We start from the raw sequence: 23,751 nt of genomic DNA, 5'->3' as shown, positions 1-23,751 counted from the left end.
GAAGGGAGACGCTTCAGGACTGAGCCACCCAGGCACCCCGGAGAGAGAGAATCTTAAGCAGACTCCGCACTGAGGGTGGAGCCTGATGCGGGGCTCCATCTCCCAACCCCGAGATCATGACCTTAGCTGAAATCAAGAGTCCCACGCTTAACCGACTGAGCTACCCAGGCACTCCCTAGCCTGACATTTTTAAATTTTCACTTTTGATCCTTGGAGTCTACCCACACCTTGATTCATTCAAAACCCATTTACTGAACAGTTACAATGTGCACTAATGCTAGGCCAGGGGATACACATCCAGAAAACATGCAGCCCCCTTCTGTCAAGTTGCTCATATCCCAGGAGCCTAGCAGGTGTGATAAGTGGTGTTGCATGGGGCTGCCAGCTTGCCAGTATTCTCGGGGTACCAGATAAGGCGGTCTGAAGTAGGAGTAGGGCTGAGGGCAATATGAGTACACTGGGAAAGCCTCTTTGGGGTTGAGGTCAGAGCTTCTCCCGGAGAAGTAGAAGGTGCAACGGGCAGGTACAGCCCAGGCAAGGAGGGTTCTAAAACTGGCAGAGAAGCCCAAAGGCTGAGAGGGCCTGAGGCTTTGGTGGTCTCCTTTGGAGATGTGGCCGGAATGGTAAGCAGGAGGTCCCCACGAATGCCTCATCCGCAAGGGTTCAAAGTGGATCCCGGCGCCTCTGCCCACGAAGGCACTGGCGGCCTCAAGCAGAGGTGATGTTCAGATTTGCCTTTTCCAACCTCTAGTAGACAGCGAAGCAGGAAACTGGAAGTCCAGTTTGAAGAGTATCGCGCCCATGCCTGAGGGGAGGGGGCTGGCCCACAGGGTGGCAAGACTCCTCAGCCCTTGGAGGCTGCCCCCAAGAAACCGGAGCCGAATGAATCGAAATGAAGACTCGTGAGGACAAGTCCTCTGTGATTCTGCCGCCAGGACAAGTCTCCAGAAAGCGGGATTTCCCAGGCCCCAGTTATGGCGGAGGAGGGTGAGGCAAGGACCGCCGCCCCGACCCACCTAGGAACAAGCTGAAACGCAGCAGCTCCCAGACACCTGCCACTCCCCTCTCCCTAGCCTATTATTTATCTACTTATTCATACTTTGCCGGACGGCTGTTTCTAACCAAGCTGCGCCTTAGCCGCTCCTTCGACTGTCCATCAGCACGGGGCTCAATGAGCGAGCGAGAGCCGCGTGTGTCCCGCCCCTGCGCCGGCCACTGCGGCCTCGCGCTTGGGTCACATGCTCGGAGAGCGTCACCGCGCCTGCGCGGGCGTCCGGCGGAGGTCTCGCGATCCTCCGACAGCCGCTGGGACCCGGGGACTAGGCAGAGAGAGGCCAGGCCCGCTCTTCCCCTCACCCCTCCCGTACCCTTGCCACGGTGCCCGGGGTTGGACTTGAGTTCGCGCGGAGAGGGCGGAGCCGCCGGCAGGGGACATCTCTAAGGGGCTCTGTCCCTTCAGGAGCTTCCCGGAGATGCTTTACGGCTGCATTTGCAAAGCGCAGCGCCTCCAAGTGCTGGTGGGGGAGTCAGAAAGGTAGGACTGCCCACCCAGCCCCTAGAAGGTTACCGTCAAAGGAATGGACCGGGAGGGGACCGGGACAGCTGTAGTAAGCTGCGATAATGAAAGACTCTCAGGTGCTAAATAGACTAAGCATCGTGAGCTGAGAGTTAAAAGAAGTCATTCTCTCTAGGAATCAGGGTAGTTGGCTGTGGATTGAGCCCAACAGCATCGATAGGATTGCTGTTAGTTACCAAGAAAAGGGGAAAGTGTTAACATTTACGGCAGTTAGTTGTATAAATAAAATATTAAGATACAATTTATTAAGCTCAGGGGCAGTGAATAAAGGAGTCAGAGCCCCTAACTACTTGGAGGGACCCGGGGAAGCTTCAGGAAGGAATTCAAGCTTGAGTAGGATTTTGCAAGAACGGAAAGGGAGAGTGTACAAAGTACTGGATGTATACAGAGTTCTCCTAAAGTAAACAGAGTGTCTGTTTTGTGTTAGGCAGAGTATTCTTGGGTAGTTAGTCTAAGTATTCTGGCCATAAAGAAGACTAAAGTAACGCCCTCAAGGATTTTTATCTTTGTGGAGGCTTGTATATCTAATGATAGATATATATCCTCAGGATTCTGTGGGAGCCACCTAGCCTGGCTTTCAGGGAGGTCTTCGTGAAGGAGGCAATAAAGCAAAAAGTGTGGTTGGTATATTTGAAGTGCCAATAAGTAGTAAAAATGTTGTGGGTGAATAACTAGGCATGAGGTTGTAAATTTGGGCTTAGTCATGCTTTCTAGCAGATCTTGAGGGACTATGGAAGTCATGCCAACCTGGGTGTAAGCACCTGTAAAAGATTGTATATGAAACTAATGATGCACTATAAGTTGGCTAATTGAATTTAAATTAAAAAAAAAAGATTGTAAATGGAAAGTGATGTGACAGACTTTTTGTTTTTTTAAAACAGGCTCCACACCCAGCTTAGAGCCCAGCACAAAGCTTGAACTCACAACCCTGAGATCAGCACCTGAACTGAAATCAAGAGTCGGGTGGTCAATCAACTGAGCCACCCAGGCGCCCCAGTGAACAGACTTTTTAAAAAAAGTAAATTAGGTGGATAGACAGGTGGACATGAATAGATAGGCCAGAGAAAGAATAGAGACGGGGACCAGTTCAGAGGTTGAAATTGTAGTTCTTTGATAGCAACACAATTTTGAGAAATTTTGAGATCCAGAACTTTAATGGTACAGGGGATGAAGATGGAGAGAATATCTTTTAAAGATATTTAAGAGGGGCACCTCAATGGCTCAGTTGGTTAAGCAGCTGCCTTTGGCTCAGGTCATGATCCCAGCGTCCTGGGATCAAGCCCCGCAGCGGGCTCCTTGCTCAGCAGGGAGCCTGCTTCTCCCTCTCCCTCTGCCTGCTACTCTACCTGCTTGTGCTCTCTGTCAAATAAATAAAATCTTAAAAAAAAAAAAAAAAGATATTTAAGAGATGGGATTGACAGACCCTGCTTGCTGCTGGAGATATCTTAGGATGACTCCCAAATTTGAGGTTTGGGTGCCTGTAAGGTAGAATGTACAGAAGGAGGAGCAGGTTTTACAGGAGGATGATAATGAGTTCAGTTTTGGAGTCTTCAGTAGTCAGTGGTTCTTAGTGAAAGCACCTTCAGAAGGAAGATGTTAAAAGCCACATTCTTTTTTTTTTTTTTTTTTTAAAGATTTTATTTATTTATTTGACAGAGAGAGACAGCGAGAGCAGGAACACAAGCAGGGGGAGTGGGAGAGGGAGAAGCAGGCTTCCCGCTGAGCAGGGAGCCCGATGTGGGACTCGATCCCAGGACCCTGGGATCATGACCTGAGCCGAAGGCAGACGCTTAACGACTGAGCCACCCAGGCGCCCATGTTAAAAGCCACATTCTAGGGGCACCTGGGTGGCTCAGTCATTTGGGCATCTGACTTTGACTCGGGTCATGATCTCCAGGTCCTGGGATTCAACCCTGTGTCAGGCTTCCTACTCGGCAGGGAGTCTGCTTGTCCCTTTCTATTGCCCTCTGCCTTCTCCTCCTCTACCCTGCTTGAGTTCTCTCTCTCTCTCTCTCTCTCTCTCTCTCAGATAAATAAAATCTTTAAACAAATGAAAGAGCAACATTCTAGGGGCGCCTGGCTGGCTCAGTTGGAAGAGCATGTGACTCTTGATTTTAGGGTTGTGAGTTCAAGCCCCACGTTGGGTGTGGAGATTATTTAAAAAAAAAAAAATTTTTTTTAAAGCCCAATTCTAGGGAATTGAGTATGAATGGGAGGTGAGGAAGAGGAGGCAGCATGTGCAGCCTGCTCTTTATTTTTTCTTTTAAGATTTTATTTATTTATGGGCTGCCTGGGTGGCTCAGTCGGTAAAATATCTGCCTTCAGCTCAGGTCATGATCCCGGGGTCCTCAGATCGAATCCCGCATCAGGCTCCTTGCTCAGTGGGAAGCCTGCTTCTCCCTCTTCCTCTGCCACCGCTCCCCCTGCTTGTGCTCTCTCTCTCTCTGACAAATAAATAAATACAATCTTGAAAAAAAAAAAAGATTTCATTTATTTATTTGCCAGAGAGACAGCAAGCACAAGCAGGGGGAGCGGCAGGCAGAGGGAGAAGGAGCCCATTGTGGGACTCAGTCCCAGGACCCTGGGATCATGACCCGAGCCGAAGGCAGATGCTTAACTGACTGAGCCAGCCAGGCATCCTGCAGCCTGCTCTTTTTTTTTTTTTTTTTTTTAAGATTTTATTTATTTGACAGAGAAAGAGAGCACAAGAGGGAAGGGGTTAGAGGGAGAAGCAGACTCCCTCCTGAGCAGGGAATCCTGACTCAGGACTTGATCCGGGAACTACAGGGTCCTGTAGTTCTGACCTGAGCCGAAGGCAGTCGCCTAACCAACTGAGCCACCCAGGCGCCCCTGGCAGCCTGCTCTTTAAATGTGCTTCTGTACTGTGGACCAGTAGCCTACCAAATATGACACTTGGAAATCGCTTAGATACCATAAATTTAGCTTATTCAAAAATGAACTCCTCTGGGTATGTGGGAAGATATGAAAAAGAAGATATAACAGTAAGTGAGTTGTAGAACCTAGGTGGTAGGTATATGGATGTTCACTATACAGTATGTCAACTTTTCTGCATTTTGAAATTTTTCATAAAATATTGCAAAAAATAAGCTATCATCTCTACCCTCCAACTGTTGTGCCCCAGTGGGCCCATCTCAATAAGCAGAACCACCATCTTACTCAGTTGTTTAGGCAAGAGATCTGGGAATACCATTCTTCAGTTAATCGCTCTCCTTCTTCCTTCTATTAGTTGTACCTTACACCAAGGTTAGGTTCTAAAGTCAGTACAGAAAGCAAAAGTTGCATAGTCAACATAACCTTGGAAATCCCTTAAATCCCTCAGAAAATACAGTGGCCATAGTCTTGTGTGCATAACTATGTACCCAAAATGTATGTACAAGTTTACATGGTAGGATACAGTATATCATAGGATATACAGTATAACATTAAGACATTTTTAACTTCATAAAAAAATGGAAGATAGTGCTCATATAGTTGAACAGAGTTGTGAAATGAACACAAGGCATAAGGCACGATATTCCTCACCCCTCCAGTGCCTCCGTTCTAGTCCAAGCTTCCACCAACCCTCACGGTTATTGAAATGGCTTCCTAACTGGTCTGGTACTGTCCAATCCATTCTCCACAGTCCAGGCAGAATGACCTGCTAACTGGTGGGATCAGGCCACTGCTTTAAAATACCTCAGTGATAGGGCGCCAGGGTGGCTGTCGGTTAAGTGTCCGACTCTTGATAATGGCTCAGGTCATGATCTCAGGGTCCTGGGATCAAGGTCTGCACAGGGCTCCACACTGGGTGTGGAGCCTGCTTCAGATTCTCTCACGCTCCCTCTGCCCCTTCCCCCTGTCTCTCTCTCTTTCTCACTCTAAAATAAATAAATATATATGTATATATATATGCCTCACTGATATCCCACTGTTCCCTTATGACAGTGTCTGACACACTCCCATTTGGCTGCCCAACCTTCCACCATCTGGCTTCTGCAGTCCTCAGACTTCATCACACATACCTCTTCCTCCTTCTTCTCTAGACCCCCTCAGAACTCAGCTCGTTACCTTTCAGTTCCTCAGGCTTACCACATTCTTTTGTACTTGGGGGACTTTCACATGCTGTCCTCTGGATAGAACTCTCTTCCCCTCTCTGTAAGACGGGTAAGCTCTGTACTCCTGTGGCAGACACCTCATGTGTACTCAACAGGCCATCCTCTTCCAATCCCCCAATACTTTGTTCTTGATGAATTTTAAATTAAAAAAACATTGTGTAAAATAACACACATTTAAAAATTATACTGAAAATAAATGTGTAGTTCAATGGATATAAAGTGAAACTCCTTGCAACAACCACCTAAGTCAAGCAAATGGACACTGCCAGCGCCCAAAAGCCCTCCAGAATGCTGCTTTCTGTTCAGACTCCTCACCCCTGTAAAGGAACCACTCTCCTCCTGTGATGACATTTATTGTAATCATTTACTTGCTTTTTCTTTATATTTTTACCACCTAAATATGAATCCTAAAAACAATCATTTAGGGTTTTTTGGTGGTGTTTTGTTTTATTTATTTGACAGAGAAAGAACACAAGCTGGGGGAGCGGCAGAGGGAGAAGCAGGCTCCCCGCTGAGCAGGGAGCTCCATCCCAGGACCTCAGGATCATGACCTGAGCTGAAGGTGGATGCTTAACTGGCTGAGCCACTGAGGCACCCCTTTGGTTTTTTTGTTGTTTTTTTTTTAAACAGTCATTTAGTGTTTGAAAAAAATTATTTTTTAGTATAACTGACACACAGTGTTACATTAGTTTCAGATGTAGCATGGTGATTTGACAAGTTTATACATTGTGCTGTAGTCACCACAAATGTAGCAACCATTTGGGTTTTTTTAAAAAAGCTTTATTGCCCACCTCCTCCCAGCCCCTGGTAACCTCTCATCCACTTTCTGTCTCTGACTTTGCTTATTTTAGGAACCTCATGGAAGTACTTCAGTAATTGGAAGTACTTCTGTGTTTTGCTTATTTCTTTTAGCATATGTTTTCAAGGTTCATCCATGTTGTAGCATGTATCAGAGCTTCATTCCTTTTTATGGCTGAATAATTGTATGGATATACCACATTTTGTTTATCCATTCATCTGTTGATCGACCTTCGGGATGCTCTTGTGAAGAATGCACAGTCACTTAATTTTACCTATTTTTGAACTTATAAGAGTGGAATTACAACATTTTTTGTATGTCTGGCTTTTTAAGCATGCATTCATGTTATTCCATATACCGTAGTTCATTCATTTTCATATAGAATTCCATTTTAGAAATAAACCACAATTTATCCATTCTCCTGTTGATGGATATTTGGCTTGTTTCCAATTTTAGGCTATGTTAGCAAATATGCTAACATCAAAACAAAATTGCATGCATTTTTGTTGGGTATGCAGGGCAGCTAGGAGTTGAATGTCTGGGTCAGAGTCTCTTCAGCCTGACTAGATATTGCCAAAGTGGTTGTACTAATTTTAACTCCTATCCACAGGGTTTGAGAGTTCTTGTTACACATTCTTACCAACTCTTAAGGTTGTCTGTTTAGCTATTCTGGTGGTTTGTTTATATTGAGTTTAATTTGCATTTCCATGTCTATAAATGAGGTCGAACACTTTTTATATGTTGATTGGCCATTTGGATATCCTCTGTGAGATGTCTACTCAAGTCTCTTGCATATTTTTCTACTAGATTTTTCCATATTGATTTGTAGTTCTTCCAGGTATGAACTCTTTGGTAGGTAATATATTGGAAATAGTGTGCCTGTTCATTCTATTAAGAGTGTCTTTGATGAAGAGATGTTTTTAAATCGAATGTAATTGAGACACCTGGGTGGCTCAGTCGTTAAGTGTCTGCCTTCGGCTCAGTTCATGAGCCTGTGGTCCTGGGATCGAGCCCCGCATTGGGCTCCCTGCTCAGTGGGGAGTCTGCTTCTCCCTCTCCCACTCCCCCTGCTTGTGTTCCCTCTCTCGCTGTGTCTCTCTCTGTCAAATAAATAAATAAAATCTTTTAAAATAAATAAATAAATAAATTGAATGTAATTGTCATTACGTTTAGTGCTTTTTCCATTTTCTCTCTCTTTATTTTTAAGTAGGTTCCACACCCAGCGTGGAGCCCAATGCAGGACTTGAACTCACCACTCTGAGATCAAGATCTGAGCTGGATCGAGGGTCAGATGCTTAACCGACTGAGGCACTCAGGTGCCCCTCCATTTGTTTTAAAAAATCTTCTCTTACCTTCATTCTATCCCATTTAAGACTAATATTCACCTGGAGTTGATTTTTATTTATACTGGAAGGTAGGGATCTTCCATCTGGAGATTGAGTTTTCCCAGCACCATTTGTTGAGGAACTGTTGTTTCCCCACTGCTCTACAGAGTCACATTTGTCATAAATCAAGTGTCCATATTTGCAGGGGTTAATTTTGGACCCTCTCTTCTATTATTTATTTGTTCATCCTTACACAATACTACACAGTCTGTAGCTTTACTTTTTGTTTTATTTTTGCCAGTGTGGAGCCTCACATGGTGCTTGAACTCACAACCCTGAGATTGAGACCTGAGTTGAGATCAAGAGTCAGATGCTTAACTAACTGAGCCACCCAGCTTCCCACACAGTCTGTAACTTTTCTTTTTTTTTTTTTAAGACTTTATTTATTTATCTGAGGGAGAGCATGAGCAGGTGGGAGGGGCAGAGGGGGAGGGAGAGGCAGACTCCCCACTGAGCGCAGTGTCCCATGTGGGACTCGATCCCAGGACCCTGAGATCATGACCGGAGCCCAAGGCAGACGCTTAACAATTGAGCCACCCAGGCGCTCTGAGTCTGTAGCTTTATAACAAATTTTGTTATCTATAAGGCAAGTCCTCCTACTTAGTTCTTTTTCAGGAGTGTCTTGGCTATTGTTTAATGATCAGTATCAAACGTTAGGAATAGTCTGTACCAATTATTTTATGTAAGTATTAAAAATAGGAAGTCCATGTTCTAATCCTTCCTGAATAGTTATTCCAGTGACTTTCCAGTTTAGTAGCTGGCCGTGCTGTCCAACACAGTAGCCACCTGTCACTGTGGGTAGTGAGTACTTGAAATGTGGCTGGTTTCAGTTGTGGTGTCCTGTAAGTGTAAAGAACACCAGATTTCAAAGACTCAGCATGAAAAAAGAATGCAAGGTATCTCAGATATCTCATTAATAATTTTTGTATTGATTACATGTTGACATGATATTTTGGGTATATTGTGTTAAATGAAGTAGATTATTAAAATTATTTTCACCTGTCTCATTTGACTTTTTTAATTCCAGTATAGTTAACGTAAGTGTTATATTAGTTTCAGGTGTACAGTGTAGTGATTCAACAATTCTAGACATTATTCAGTGCTGATCATCATAAGTGTACTATTTTATCCATTCCCACCCACCTCCCCTCTGGTAACCATCAGTTTGTCCTCTATAGTTAAGAGTCTGTTTTTTGGCGGGGGTGCCTGGGTGGCTTAGTCAGTTAAGTGTCTGGTGCTTGATTTTGACTCAGGTCATGATCTCAGGGTTATGAAATGGAACCCTGTGTCGGGCTCTGTGCTGAGCTTGGAGCCTGCTTAAGATCCTCTCTCTCCTTCTCCACCCCCCCACAGATAATAAAAATTTTTTTAAAAAGAGTCTCTTTTTTCTTTGTTCATTTGTTTCATAAATTCCACATGAGTGAAATTGCATGGTATTTGTCTTTCTCTGATTTATTTCACTTAGCTTTATATTCTGTAAAGCCATCCATGTTGTTGCACATGGCAAGATTTCATTCTTTTTTATGGCTGAGTAATATTCCAGTGTGTGTGTGTGTGTGTGTGTGTGTGTGTGTGTGTGTGTGTAAAGATACACACACACATATCTTTATTCATCTATTTTTTATAGAATATTCTTTTTTTTTTTTAAAGATTTTATTTATTTGAGAGAGAGAGTGTTCTCAAGCACAAGCAGGGTGAGAGGCAGAGGGAGAGAGAAAGGGAGAAGCAGACTCTCCACTGAGCAGGGAACCTGATGTGGGGCTCAGTCCCAGGCCCCTGGGATCATGACCTGAGCTGAAGGCAGACGCTTAAGTGACTGAACCACCCAGGCACCCCTCATTCATCTATTGATGGACCCTTGGGCTGCTTCCATAATTTGGTTATTATAAATAATGCTGCAATAAACATAGGAGTACATGTATCTTTTTGAATTAGTATTTTTGTATTTTTTGGGTTGACTTTTTAAATTTTTTTTCATTTTTAAAATTTAAATTCAATTAACATATAATGTGTTAGTGGTTTCAGAGGTGTTTAGTGATTCATCAGTCTTATATAACAGCCAGTGCTCAGTCTTATATAACATCACGTGCCCTCCTTAATGTCCATCACCCAGTTACTACATCCCCCACCCCCCTCCCCTCCAGCAACCCTCAGTTTGTTTCCTATGAATAAGAGTCTCTTATGGTTTGTCTCCCTCTCTGATTTTGTCTTGTTTTATTTTTCCTTCCCTTCCCCTATGATCCTCTGTTTTGTTTCTTGAATTCCACATGAATGAGATCATATAATTGTCTTTCTCTGATTGACTAATTTCACTTAGCATAATACCCTCTAGTTCCATCCACACCATTGCATATGGCAAGATTTCAGCTTTTTGATGGCTGAGGAGTATTCCATGTTTGACTTTTTTTAATGTGACTACTAAAATATTTGGAATTATAAATGTGGCTTGTATTTGTGACTCACATTGTACTATATTTGTATTGGAGAGTGTGGTGGGCTGATGAATGGCCCCCAAAGATATCCAGGTCCTAATTTCTGGAACCTGGGAGTGTTACCTTTACATGGCATGACTTTGAGATGGGGAGATTATCTTGGATTATCTGAACAGACCCTAAATGTAAATCACAAAGGTCCTCATAAGAAGGAGGCAGGGTGGGGCACCTGGGTGGCTCAGTCAGTTAAGCGTCCGCCTTGGCTCAGGTCATGATCTCAGTGTCCTGGGATCCAGCCCCACATCGGGCTCCCTGCTCGGCAGGGAGTCTGCTTCTCCCTCTCTCTGCCTGCCACTCCCCCTGCTTGTGCTCTCTCACTTTCTATCAAATAAATAAATAAAATCTTTTAAAAAACTTTTTAAAAAAAGGAGGCAGGGTGAGATACGACATCAAAAGGGGAAAAGGCATTTGACTATCGAAACTGAGATTGGAGTTGATGTGAGCAGCTACCAGAAACGGGAAGGAAGAAGCAAAAGATTCTTCCCTGGAGCCTCCAGAAGGAACCAGCCCTGCTGGTTGCCCCTAGAATTTGTCTCTTAAAGCCAACTATACTCTCGTCTTGGATCTCCCTCTCAGAATGATGTGCTGTCCTTCACATCTTTGACAGTGGTAGTTTAGTTTTTCCTAATACCTTTGATAATGTGCTATGAAAGCCTGAAAATTTTTGAGTAGATGGTGTGTATAATATTAACATTTAAATAAAAATTTAGAGGGGCACGTGAGTGGTGCAGTTGGTTAAGTGTCAGACTCTTGGTTTTAGCTCAGGTTGTGATCTCTGGATTGTGAGATCAAGCCCCACATCGGGCGCTATGCTCAGCATAGAGTCTGCTTAAGATTCTGTCTCCCTCTCCCTTTACCCCTCCCCACTGTGCTCTCTGTGTTTCTAACATAAATTTAAAAATATTTTTTAGGGGCTCCTGGGTGGCTCACTCTGTTAAGCGTCTGCCGTTGCCTTGAGTCATTGATCCCAGGGTCCTGGGATCGAGCCCCGCATCAGGCTCCCTGCTCAGCGGGGAGTCTGCTTCTCCCTCTGACCCTACCCCCTCTCATGCTCTCTTTCTCTCTCTCTCATTCTCTCTCTCAAATAAATAAAATCTTAAAAAAAAATCTTTAAAAAAAATTTAGTGGCTAAAAGGGACGCCTGGGTGGCTTAGTCATTTAAGCATCCAAATCTTGATTTCGGCTCAGGTCATGATCTCAGGGTCATGAGATCGAGCACCACATTGCGCTCCATGCTGGGCATGGAGCCTGCTTAGGATTCTCTCTCTGCTGCTCCTCTGCCCCTCCCCCTGCACTGCTCGCTCTGTCACTCTCAAAAAAAAGGGGGGGGGAGAGACAATTCTACTGAAAAACAACATGGGTGTATATCCAGAAGAAAATATCAGAACTCTTACACCTCAATAAAAAGAAAACAAACAATCCAATCAAAACTTGGGCAAAAGGGCAAAAGGTGTGAATAGACATTTCACCTAAAAAGATATAAAAATTGCTGATAAGCATATGATGAGATACTCAATATCATTAATGATAGGGACATACAAATCCAAACCACATGCAAACCTTGTCACACCCACCCAAATGGCTATAATAGAAAAATCAGACAATAACAAATGTTGGCAAGGTGTGAAGAAATGGGAAGCCTCCGACTTTGCTGGCAGGAATAAAAAATGATAGAGTCACTTTGGAAAACTGACAGTTTCTGAAAAGGTTAAACATATTTTTACCATATGACCCAGCAATTCTATTTGGTATCTACCCAAGAGAAATGAAAACATATCCACAGAAGGCCTTGCACAAAAAAAATTTTTTTTTAACATTTTATTTATTTGAGAGAGCACAAGCACGGGGAGTGGCAGGCAGAGAGAGAGGGAGAAGCAGGCTCCCCACTGAGCAGGGAGCCCAACGTGGTACTCGATCCTAGGACCCTGGGATCATGGGATCATGACCTGAGCCAAAGGCAGACGCTTAACTGACTGAGCCACCTGGTGCCCCGCACATAAATGTTCTTAGCATCCTTATTCATAATAACCAAAATGGAAACCAAATTGGAAACATCCTAAGTGTCCATCAGTTGGAGAATGGATAGACCAAATATATGTCCATACAATGAACTACAATTAAAAGGAACAAAATACAGATACATGCTATGGTATGGATGAACATCAAAGCCATTCTGCTCAGTGAAAGAAGTCAAGAGACTTCATATTGTATGCTTCTGTATATATAAAATATCCAGAAAAGGCAAAAGTCTCCCCTAATTCAATATGCCCCTAATTTATGGTTGTACAGAACAAATCAATAGCCTCATAATAAACCAAGTTTACATTTACGTAGATTTGTAAGAAATCATGAGGTGAGGTAGAATTTCCCCCTTGAAAATTTTGTTTTTAGCTACTAAAAAAACCCTAAAATTTCATTTCTAGGGCTACTAAAAACATGCATTTACAAAGTTTCTAAACTATTTCAAAGGGAGATACAAGGACCACCAAAAACCGTGATGTAAAATGTCCCAGATTTGGCTTCCTATCTCTTGCTTGGGCATCCTGGGGTTGGCTGTGAGAGGGGAAGATGTGTCTTAGCTGTAGAGTCTTTGGGATTTTCTATGCATACAGTCATTCTCTGTAAATACCAATAGTTTTGTTTCTTCATTCTAATTGTTTTGCCTTTTTTTTTTTTTTAAGTAGGCTCCATGCCCAATGTGGGGCTTGAATTCATGACCCTGATATCAAGAGTCGCATGCTGTACTGACTGAGTCAGCCAGGCACCCCAAACATTTTGCCTTTTATTTCTTTTTCTTTTTCACTACTCTGGATAGACCTCCAAGTAATGTTGATGGGAAGTGGAGACAGAGGGCATCCTGACCTGGTCTTGTTCCTGACTGTGGTAGCCTGCCTCCAAGATGGCCCTCAGTGTCAGTATCTCCTACTGGTCTTCACACCCTAGCGTAGTGCCTCTCATATTGTTTGTGTGGCCAATTGAGAGCATGGTATAAGTAAGGGTATGTCACTTCTGAGACTAGGACATACAAGAAATGGGGACATTTGCCTCCCTCTCTCGGAAGCTAGTTCTAGGGGAAGCCACCTACCATCTTGTGAGGAGAGGTCCATGTGGTGAGAAACTGAGGACTCCCAACCAACAAGTAAAGATCTGTGGCCTCCTGCTAACGGTCATGTGAGTGGCCTTGAAGTGATCCTCTGACCCCACTCAAGTCTTCAGATGACTATAGCCCCAGCTAACTTCTCGACTGTGAGACGCTGAGCCAGAGCCACTCAGTTAAGCCACTTCCAAATGCCTAATGCACAGAATCCATGAGATAATATATATTTGTTGTTTTAGTCCACCAAGTGTTGAGGTAATTTGCTACACAGCAATAAATTGCTGATCTCAAAGGAAAAGCTTTCAACATTTCACCATTTACGTGATGTTTGCTACTGGTGCTTTGTAGTATCCTTTGTCATATTAAGAAAGTCCCCTTTTAGTCCTAGTTCACTAAGAGTTTTGTTTTGTTTATTTTTTTTAAAGAAATCTCTATCCCCAACATAAGAGTTTGAACTCGTGACCCCGAGATACAGAGTCACATGCTCTACCAACTGAGCCAGCCAGGCGCCCTCGCTAAGAGTTTTGTATCATAAATATACGTCAATTTTTTTAAAGATTTTATTAATTTGACAGGGAGAGACACAGAGAGAGAGGGAACACAAGCAGGGGGAGTGGGAGAGGGAGAAGCGGGCTTCCCACTGAGCAGGGAGCCCAATGCAGGGCTCGATCCCAGGACCCTGGGATCATGACCTGAGCCGAAGGCAGACACTTAACAACTGAGACACCCAGGTGCCCCTACGTCAATTTTTTTATTAAATATTTTTCCTGCAGCTATGGAGATGACCTATGATTTTTTTTGTTTGGTTTGTTAATGTGGTGAATTCATTAATTGATATTTTAAAAAGTTAAACTTAGCTTGCATTACAAAATCATAATAAACACAACTTGGACATGATGTGTCATTCTTTTTTACATATTGCTGAATTCAACTTCCTAATATTTTCTTTAGAATTTTTGTGTCATTGTTCATGAATGAGATTTACCTGTAATTTTCCATCCTCATAGTGTCTTTATCAGGTTTTGGTATTGAGATTACATATTTTGTGGTTTTTATGAGGTGGTCGGTCAGGTGCAGCCACAGAGGAGACAGAAAAGAGCAGAGGGGGAGAAAACCCAAAAAACACACAGGTCCTAGAGACAGGAGACACAAACCCATTTTTGCTGATTAAAAAAAAAAATTACAGAGCCACGTTGGAAAGACACCAGGGTGGTCAGGAGGCAGAAGATAGTGGGATGTGGGAAGATTTAGGCCTTTATTGGGTTTTCTGGGGAAAAGGCAAGGCTGGGAAGGGTTTAGGACTGGCTAGTTTGAGTAATTTTGGCTGCCTTTGGGTTACAGGGTTGGTCCCTAGTTGCCTGGCACCTGGCCCTGGGATGATTAAGGCAGAGGAGTATTGCCTCCCGGGATGCAGGGGCCGGACAGAGGAGGGACCGCCCTGGATGACGCTCCCAGCTGGGCCCTTTGCCATCTCTTAAGAATTGTCTCTCCCAAGCCAGGGAAGGTTTTTTTAGGATGTCAAAACATAGTAATATATAGAAAGTTTCAGGTTATTTACACTGATGTGTTACCTAATTGTATCTGTGGGACAAGGTGAGCTTAAGGGTCCTCCTACTCCTCCATCCTCCCTTTCTTCGAAAATTTAAATTTAAATTATATATTTACAGTACATTGTACTAGGCTCAAAATGAGTTGGCAAAAACTCTCTGAAAGAGTTTGTACAATATTAACTTATATCTTGCATAAATATTTGATAGAAGTTGCTGATCAAGCCATGTGGGCCTAGAACCTGCTTTGTAGGAAAAATTTTTTCCACCTTTATTTATTTGTTTGTTTGTTTTACGATTTACTTATTATTTTGAGAGAGAGAGAGTGAGAGAAGAAAGCACAATTGGGGGCGGAGTAGAGGGAGAAGCAGGCTCCCCAGTGAGCAGAAGCCTGATGGGGGGCTCCATCCCAGGACCCTAGGATCATGACCTGAGTGGAAGGCAGACACTCAACCCACTGAGCCAGCCACACGCCCCTGTAGGAAAATTTTAAATTAGTGTTTCAGTTCTTTTGAGTTTTTGGTCTATTCAGAATTCCTATTTCTTCTTTGGTATTTTATAAACTGTCTTTTTCCTCCTTGGGAATTTATTCATTCCATAAAAATTTTCCAATGCTTTAGCGTAAAGTTCATAATATTCTCTTGGTTTCTTCTGAAGGTCTGCAGGGACTATAGTAATGCCCTGTTTTTCATTCCTGACAGGGTTCATTCCAGCCTTCTCTCTCTCTTTTTTCTATTCCATTTCACCAAAGGTTTATCAGTTTTATTGGTCTTCTCAAAGTGCCAACTTGTTTTATTTTTATTCTATTGTTTGTGTGTATGCTTTCAATTATCTTTATTATTTCCTTATTTCTAATTTCAAGTTTAATTTGCTATTCTTTTTCTACTTTTTGATGCATGTTTAGTTCATTAATGTTTGTATTTTCTTCTTTTCTGATTTAACTATGTAAGGCTGTAAATTTCCATCAAGAGAATAGCTTGTATCCCACAACTTTTGATATGTAGTGTTTTTAAATTATTTATTTCAGACTTTGTAATTTCATTATAATTTCTTCTTTGATTCATGAATTATTAAAAAAATTTTTTTTCAATTCATGAAATACTTAGAAATATATTGTTTTATTTCCAAACATCTGGGGTTTTCTAGCTGTCCTTTTGCTTTTTAATTCCACCGTAATTGCATTGTGACTAAAGATTAGCTCTGAATGATTTTAATCCTTTGGATTTGTTGAAACTAGCTTTATGGCTTAGTATATGGTCGATTATCTTAAATAATAAACTCTACCTCCAACATGGGGCTCGAACTCATGACCCTGAGATCAAGGGTTGCTTACCCTACTGACTGAACCAGCCGGGTGCCCTTTCTTTTCACTTTCTTGATGGTATCCTTTGAAGCACAAAAGCTTTAAATTTTCATATAGTCTAATTAATCTATTTTTTCTTTAGTTGTTTATGCTTTTGGTGTCCTATCTAGAAAACCAGTGCCTAACCTAAGGTCACAAAGATTTACTCCTATGTTTGTTTTCTTCTAAGATTTTTATATTTTTAGCTCTTACACTTAGGTCTTTGTCCCATTTTGAGTTAATATTTGTATATTACATGAGGTCGGGGTCCACTTTTACTTATTTGTATGTGGATATACAATTGTCCCAGAACTGTTTGTTGAAAAGACTATTTTTTCCCTGTTGAATTTTTGGCACTGGGGTTGAAAATCAGTTGACCATCAATATCAAAAAATCAATAAGGATTTTTCTGGACTCTGAATTCTATTCCATTGACCTGTATGTTTACCCTTATCCAGTGCCACACTGTCTTAATTACTGTAGCTCTTAGCTTGCATTACATTGCATAGTAAGTTATTTTTTGGGTTTTTTTTTTAAGACACTGACTTTTTTTCTTTTTTTAAAAGATTTTATTTATTTATTTGACAGTGAAAGAGTGCACAAGTAGGCAGAGCAGCAGGCAGAGGGACAGACAGACTCCCCACTGAGCAGGGAGCCCCATGCAGGACTCGATCCCAGGACCGTAGGCTCATGGACTGAGCCGAAGGCAGACGCTTAACTGACTGAGCCACGCAGGCGCCCCTGTAGTTAAGTTCTGAAATAGGGAAGTGTGGGTCCTCTGAATGTTGTGGCTTTTACAGGTAATTTGTCTGTTTTACTCTGACTGCTTTTACTATTTTCTCATTGTCTTTGGTTTTCTGCAGTTTCACTATGTATAAGACAGTGAGTTTCTTTTTTATTTATCCTGCTTAGGATTTGTTAGATTCTTAAATGTATGATTTAATGTGTTTCATCAATTCTGGAAATTTTTGAGCCATTTTTTCCCAAATGTTGCTTATGTCCATTCTTTCCTTTCCTTATGGACTCTTCTTAGACCTTTTCATTGTGACATCCGTGTTTCTTACCCGCTCCTCTGCGTTTTCTTTCTCTTTACTCCCATTACGCATCATTGTGGGTATTTTCTTCTGGCCTGTATATTCCAGTTCATTAATTTTCTTTTTTTTATAGGTAATTTTTTTTTTATTTAAAAGATTTTATTTGAGAGAGAGAGAGAGAGAGAGAAACAGCATGAGAGGGGAGAGGGTCAGAGGGAGAAGCAGGCTCCCCACTGAGCCGGGAGCCCGATGCAGGACTCGATCCCAGGACTCCGGGATCATGACCTGAGCCGAAGGCAGTCGCTTAACCAACTGAGCCACCCAGGCGCCCCTAGATAATTTTTTTTTTAAAGATTTTATTTATTTATTTGACACAGAGAGAGAACAAGTAGGCAAGAGAGGCAGGCAGAGGCAGAGGGAGAGGCAGGCTCCCCGTGGAGCAGGAGCCCGACGCGGGACTCGATCCCAGGAGCCCGGGGTCATGACCTGAGCCGAAGGCAGACGCTTAACCGGCTGAGCCACCCAGGCGCCCCTGGTTCATTAATTTTCATTAATTTTCTCTTCTGTTATTTCTAATTTGCTGATAAAACTCTCAGTTCTCAATTTTGGTTATTGTGTTTTAAGTTCCAGAATTTAAATTTTTTTCCCATTGAACATTTACAATATCATTTTTAAAAATTTCTATTCCCAACCAAATTTTCCATTTTTGGCTTGTGTTCCTTGAACATAACAAGCATAATTGTTTTATAATCTATGCTGATCATTTCAGTACTGGAGACCCTGTTAGTCTATTTCTATTACCTATTGTACCTACTGTTCTTATTTGTGCTGTCTGATATCCTTGGATTATGTTTGTGTACTGGATATTGTTTTAGAAAATTATTTATAGAAATACCCTGACGTTCAAGATAATATTGTCTTCCTCTAAAGAGAACTTATTCTTTTGCCAGCTCTTGAGGGCACTAGCAGTGGGAACCACCTGGCTTTGAAATTTCCACCCCAGCCCCTGGAGCCTGCCAGAATTGCAGCTCAGCCTTTTCCAGAACAAAGCCCCAAGGCATAGGCCGCCTTCAGAGCAGGCTTCACTTCTCCACTTTCCCATGTCTTCAGTATCTCAGCATCTCATTTCAGCAGTTCCTCAAATCTTGTTACTTCTCTGATTCTTTTAAGATGACTTTTATAAGTTTGTTTTTATTGGTATGAAGGTTTATTTATTATCTAGGAGTCCATATCCAGAATTGGAGGACCCTTTGATTCTCATTTGAAGGATCTAATAGGCAGCAATATCTTCAGGAGAGGTAGGGTCCTCACTGTGCTGTGGGATCAATCCTGATTGGTCTTTGTCAATCATGGTAACCCCTTCTCTCTATGCCTAAGGTGGGCATATGACCCACTTTCGGGAGAAAAGACACAAGAGGAAAACTCCTGGGAATTTGTGGATGAATTTTTGTGCCCATTTGAAAGAGAGCTGCTTGGGAACTAGAGCCCTTTCTCTTCTTTGTCCTCTAAGAAGATGTTAGGTAAGGAAATCACACTTGAATCTTTGGCAACCCTCTTACAACTAAAGGAAAAACCAAGAAAATTGTAGGGATATCAACTCATGGCTCTTGATATTGTTGAGCCACCTAAAAGCCCTGGAACTCTTTGCTTCCAGGCTTCTTGAGGAAATAATAAACATCCTTATGGTTTCACTGTTGGTCAGATTTTCTGTTGTGTGCAGCCCAAAGCATTCCAAACTGACATATCATCCTTCGGGACTCAGCTTGAAATGCCACTTCCTCAGGGAGGCCTTCCTGAAACCTCCACATCAACTCATTTGATATAATCTCTACTTTCCTTTTAGTGTCCCTCATCATATTTGTAATTATTTGTGGAATGATAGTCTTTCTCTCTGGGCTCTACACTCCATGGGAACAGAGACTATGGTAGGGTCCTAGAGCCCATCCCAGTGCCAGGCATGGTAGCCTCTAAATCAGTAATTATTCAAATAAACAAAAGAAAGGGTCAAGAGCCCAAGTAGAGGGAGATACTGGATAAAAGTCCTGGTGGATATGAATTAAAATTTGTGCAGTTGTGCCTCTAACACATGAAAACTTTTAAAGCTCAAAGAATCATTACAGAAGGGTTGGAGTGGCCATTGTGAGCATGAGTGTGAATGTTTATCTGGCACAAGTAAGAGCTGCCAAGTTGTGTTAAAGACCCACCTGGGATTAGACCCCATAAATGTGCGTTGGCATAAATCGGCAGAATTATGAGATTTTCTCCAGCAGTGTTCAGCTGACTAGATGTGTGAGACATGTTGGGTAATTAAGTTGATCCAAAGATGGGGACTCTCAAGACAGGCTGCTTTCTTTCTTTTTTTAAAAGATTTTATTTATTTATATGAGAGAGAGAGAGAGAGAGCACAAGCGGGGGGAGGTGGAGGAGCAGAGGGGGAAGGAGAAGCAGGCTCTCCACCGAGCAGGGAGCCCAACTCAGGGCTCCATCCCAGGCCCCCGGGATCATGACCTGAGCCGAAGGCAGACGCTTAACCGACTGAGCCACCCAGGCGCCGTGGACAGCCTGCTTTCTGTTCTGTTTTCTAGTGAAGTAAATAAAAGTAGCTATGGAATTTTATTTCCACTCTCAATAAAGTAAATCTCTTAGAATTCAAAGTCTTTTGACTTTTTGTTGACCTTTTGTTCCAGACTGGAGAATATCCCCTGGCTGAAACACTCACCCCAGAAGTCTTCCCCCATCACCCACTTGCCGTGGAAAGGCTTGAGGGGGTGTCTGAATTTCCTAAGGGGTGTCGGTGTGTGTGCATGTTTTTCTGGGGAGAGTGTCCAGAAAGGCAAGAAGCACTGACTTGGGGTTGGCTCCTAGCCGTGGAGCACTGTGTGGGTCAGGGCTCGATGGAGAGGGAGTCATGGCCCTGCTTGTTGACAAGAGGCGGCGGCACAGTGGGAGGTGCGCAGACTCTAGGGACAGAGGTATAGGCTACGCCACGTAGCTCTTGAGTTTTCTCCTCCATAAAATGGAAATGATAATCACAGTTCCTCACCTCAGAGGGCTGATACTAAGATTAAATGAGTTAATACATACAAATGCTTAGGGCCATGTCTCACACTTCGTAAGGGCTGATTTTTATTATAGCTAATTGTTAGTGATGCATCGGGATGCACATCATGGCCAAAGACATGGAATCAGGAGCAGCAACTGAGGGTGCACGGTTGTTGCTGATGTTGTGCGAAGCACACAATCTAAGCATTCTCTCCCCTCCAGCACTTAGGGCAAATTCCTTAACTGGCCTGTATGTCTGGGATCTCACCTGCTATGGAGATGATAATAGTAACTAGCTCACAGGACTGTGGTAGGGGTTCTAGGCAGGCTCAGAGCAGTGACTCCAACTCAGTAGATGATAGTATTGTTTTGTTTTGTTTTAATTTTTAAGTAGGCTCCAACGTGGGGCTTGAACTCACAACCCTGAGATTAAGGGTCACATGCTCTATGACTGAGCCAGCCGGGTGCCCCTCTGCTGCCTAGGTACGTTCAGTCTCCTCATTTTGATGAGAGAGGCCCCTTCCAGGCGATTCCCACAGCCTTCCCTCATGCCGAAACCTTCACAACTCACCCAGCACCTTCATGCTCACCATGTCCGCCTCCTAGCGGCCCTAAGCAGAGAGGAAGTGACTAACCTAGGCCCCTCCACCTGTCCCCTGCCTCACCGTATTCCCTTCCACGAGTCTTCCCCATCTCTCCTCAGTTCCCATCTGTAGCAAACGCACTCCTGAAACCCCACACCGACTACCAAGCCTTCCCAGCTGAGAATCCCTGTGCCGAACCAGTCCTGCGAGACGTGTGCGTCCCTCCTCCCGGCCAGTCCTGCTCCACTGCCTGCGCCTCTCTCCGTGACTCCGTGCATAGCCAAGCCCTTCGCCAGACAGCTGCTGAATGAAGGAAATCAGGCACGGGATGATTCTACTACCCCAGGATGTGCACATATTGAAGGGAAGGAAGGAGGAGCCACCGAGAGACTGATCTGCGCTGTAGACTAAGACTGAACACACAGGCAGTGGCCAGAGCAGATGGAAAGACAGAGCTCCGACCCAGGTCCTGCAGAAACCTGCCCAGCAAACCAACTCCTCCTCATCAACAAGAAAACACCCAGGCCGTAGGTCACATTTGTAAGAAGACAATCTCTAGTAACAATTCAGAAAAGTGAAACACCAACTTTCTGGAACAATTGGCTCAAAACGGCCAGAACTGACAACTTCCCCAAGTTTTGTCCACATTGCAACTTCGGACCAACCATCGAAAGTCAAATATGTACCCCCAACCAGTCATACAGGACGCCCAGCTTCTAGGTACCTGCCTTACAGCTTCCCCACGCCTACAGCCTCCAGAGAAGGCACATCCGAATCCTTCCCTTTTTCCTGCTATAAATAAAGCTTTCCCGCCCCTCTGCTTGCCCTTGAGTCTCTTTGACAACAAGTGACCAAGGCTGACTGACTCCCTTGCTGTAGCAAGCTTTGAATAAATAGCCTTTGCTCTTCTCTCATTTGGTTGGTCTTGATTTATTTCCCCAAGACCCAGGAACGGCAGCTCAGGGAGCGAGGCTCAGACTATCCTCCGTCAGTACCCTCGCTCCCCCTGGGGTGGAGCTCAAGCCCTCAGACGGCAGAGTTGCTGGCTGATCCACTGGAAATGCTGATCAGACCTTTGGACTCAGCTGAGCCGGAGCTGGAGAAGCCAAATTGACTCAGATTAAATCCCCCAGGCATAAAATCACAAAAGAGTTTTTTGTTAGATGCTAATTGGGAAGGAGGGGCCCCAGAGATCTGGGGAAAGGGTAGGACATCTGGGAATAGAGAAATGAGGGAGAGGCAGGAACTTCGGGCCTCGAACAGGAGCCAGGGATCGTCTGGAGCTGCTTTGGTGGGATGGAGAAGTGAGTCCAGATTCTTATCTAACCTCCACCAAGATCCTTTACTCAGTCCACAGACATTTACTGAGCGCCTAGGGTGTACCAGGCCCAGTTCTGGGTGCTGGAGATGGGAACTCACACCCTAGTGGGGGAAGACAGTAAATGGCTAAAGAAGTAAGATAACTTCAGAGTGGTAAGTGCCCTGAGGACGATGGGATGGGATGTGCCTGGAGAGGACACGCCATGCCCTTAGGAGGGGCAGCTGGGGAGGGCCTCCCGGAGCAATGACCTGGGCGGCTGACACCAGAGAGAACCAGCGGTGCAGCTATCCAGGGAACCGGTTTTCCAGGCAGAGGGAGGCGCTGACGCACAGACCCTGAGTGGAGACCTGGCTCTGACACATTCAATAAGGAACAGAAAGAAGGTCGCTGTGGCCAGAGCTGCGTGGGCAGGGGGTGAGCATGGTGGGATAAGACCAGGAGGGATGTTCAGGGACACGGGGAGTGAAGGGCCTTCCAAGTCATTCTAAGAGTTGAGATTTTATTTTGGTCTCAATAAAATAGGAAGTCACTGAATGGCTGGCTTGCTGAGGCTATTTTGTCAAGGCCTTCGAAGCTCTCCTTTGTTGAAATCTTGCCCAGATCCGGGCAGGTAGGGGGGTGTGTGAATGTGAGGAGACAGTGTTAAGGAGGGGAAATATGGGTCAGACCCAGCTGCTACAAGTCACAACCAGAATCCCTTGCTGAGCAGGAAAAAAGTGGCCATGGAGTAAACCCCTGAAATTATACACTTGTGTGTGTGTGTACCCTATTTTAGGGAGGAACCCAGAGTTTTTCCAGACTCTCAGAGGAGTCTGCCACCAAAAAAGTCCAGAAGAGGAGAATATTGACCTATATGCCTGCATATGCATGTGCCCCCTCAGTAAGGACCTGCGCGAGGGGGGAAGAGGGCAGGGCAGGGCAGGGAACTTCACTGTGTACCACGTGCTTTACCTATTTTTAAAAGTCCACTTCAGTGTAAAGGACCGAAGCTGGAGAGGAACAGATGGGGGTGGGGAAGAAGGTGCCAAAGTCTTGGTGTGGCCCGGGAGGGGCAGAGACACATATGGGCTGATCCTAACTTGACTCCCCCAGCCCTGGCCTGTGCACCCACGCCTCACACACGCTCACACCGACCGACCGACCGTAGGCAGGAGGGCCTCGCCCTGAGCCCGCAGAGGGCTCAGCCGCCCGGTGAGCACCAACTGCATGTCCTGGGAGAGTGAAAGGAACAGGTCCCCTGGAGATGCCCTTTGCTCAGGTCACCAGAGTCCCTGTCCTCCTCCGCCCTTGCCCCAGGCTCCTCGGATCCCCACACCCTCAGAGAGAGAGGCCCCAGGCCTCCTAGGCACCCTGCTGGGCCCCCCCAGGAGCTCTTGGCTCAGATCCGAACACACTTCCGTTCCCTACGCCTTGGTTG

The 23,751-nt window shown here is 44.2% G+C and overlaps 1 long non-coding RNA gene across 1 annotated transcript; it reads left to right on the top strand.

The window, feature by feature from the left end:
- The first annotated feature begins 1,146 nt into the window (after positions 1-1,146).
- Positions 1,147-21,927, top strand: LOC112813325 (uncharacterized). Its single transcript, XR_003205507.2, has 2 exons — positions 1,147-1,534; positions 21,133-21,927. It is a non-coding gene; the product is annotated as an uncharacterized lncRNA (long non-coding RNA).
- Positions 21,928-23,751: the final 1,824 nt, after the last annotated feature.

Source organism: Callorhinus ursinus, unplaced genomic scaffold (genome assembly GCF_003265705.2).
Source record: "Callorhinus ursinus isolate GAN/ISIS: 27379988/994484 unplaced genomic scaffold, GSC_fseal_2.0 scaffold90, whole genome shotgun sequence".
Taxonomy (NCBI): Eukaryota; Metazoa; Chordata; class Mammalia; order Carnivora; family Otariidae; genus Callorhinus; species Callorhinus ursinus.
Note: the sequence above shows the minus strand (reverse complement) of the source record. Positions and strands in the feature narration are given on the sequence as shown.